Genomic DNA, 1267 nt, shown 5'->3' on the forward strand with positions numbered 1-1267 from the left:
ACAGCCAAATGTTAAGGATAATTCAAGACATAAAATTTTTAAACTAAAAGTCTTGAATGACCCAAGCCCTACTACTTGAAGGCTAAGGTATAAGGTAAGAAGAAGCCTTTCAAAACTAACCTCAAAAGACTAATAAAATTATGGGTACCTAAATCTGAAATTGTCTTTGCATCAGATATGGTTCAAGGGAAAGTCAAAGTAGTAGTCTTGATACCTGGACAATGGCTGCTCACGACATATGACAGGAGAAAAGCATATGTTCCAAACCCTAACTTTGAAAGAGGGAGGAAATGCGGGGTTTGGAGGAAACAAGAAAGGTAGGATCATTGGTATATGTATTATTGGTAATTATTCCATGTCAATTAATAATATTTGGTTATTAGATGGACTAAAACATAACCTACTGGGCATTAGTCAATTTTGTGACAATAGTTATGATGTAATGTTCAATAAGAGCAACTGTATAGTCATGAATGAGTCTGACAATTTCATAGTCTTCAAAGGTGGGAGGAAAGGCAATGTCTATAAAACTAATTTCTCTGAATTGGTTGATCAGAAGGTACTTTTCCTTCTATCAATGAGTGATGAAAAATGGCTCTGACATAGAAGGTTAGGACATGTTAACTGGAGATTAATCTCTAAGCTTTGCAAGTTAAAACTTGTCAAAGATCTACCAGAACTCAATTATCACTCAGATTCTCTTTGTGGATCATGCTAATTAGGAAAAATTAATAAAACCTCTTTTAAATCAAAGAACATTATCTCTACCTCCAGACCCTAAGAACTATTTCACATTGATTTATTTGGTCAAGTTGGTACTGCATCAATCAATGGGAAGAAATATGGATTAGTCATAACTTATGAATATAGTAGATGGACTTGGGTAAAATTCCTCAGAACTAAATATGAATCATATGATGTGTTCAAAATCTTCTGCATGCAAGTACAAACTGAAAAACAATCAAAGATTTAAAAGTCAGAAGTGATCATGGAGGAGAATTTCAAAATGATCCATTTGAAATATTGTGAGAAATATGGAATTATCCATGAGTTGTCGTATCCTAGAAATCCATAACAAAATGGATTTGTAGAGAGAAACAATAGATCTTTATAGAAAATGGCTCGAACCATGATCCATGAAAATAATTTACCTAAGTACTTATGGGCAGAAGCTGTAAATATAACATGTTATGTTCATAATAGAATATATATTGTTTAACTTGATGCCAAAGCTTAAAAATGTATCTTCTTAGGATACTCTGAACCC

This window comes from Lathyrus oleraceus, chromosome 2 (genome assembly GCF_024323335.1).
Source record: "Lathyrus oleraceus cultivar Zhongwan6 chromosome 2, CAAS_Psat_ZW6_1.0, whole genome shotgun sequence".
Classification (NCBI taxonomy): Eukaryota; Viridiplantae; Streptophyta; class Magnoliopsida; order Fabales; family Fabaceae; genus Lathyrus; species Lathyrus oleraceus.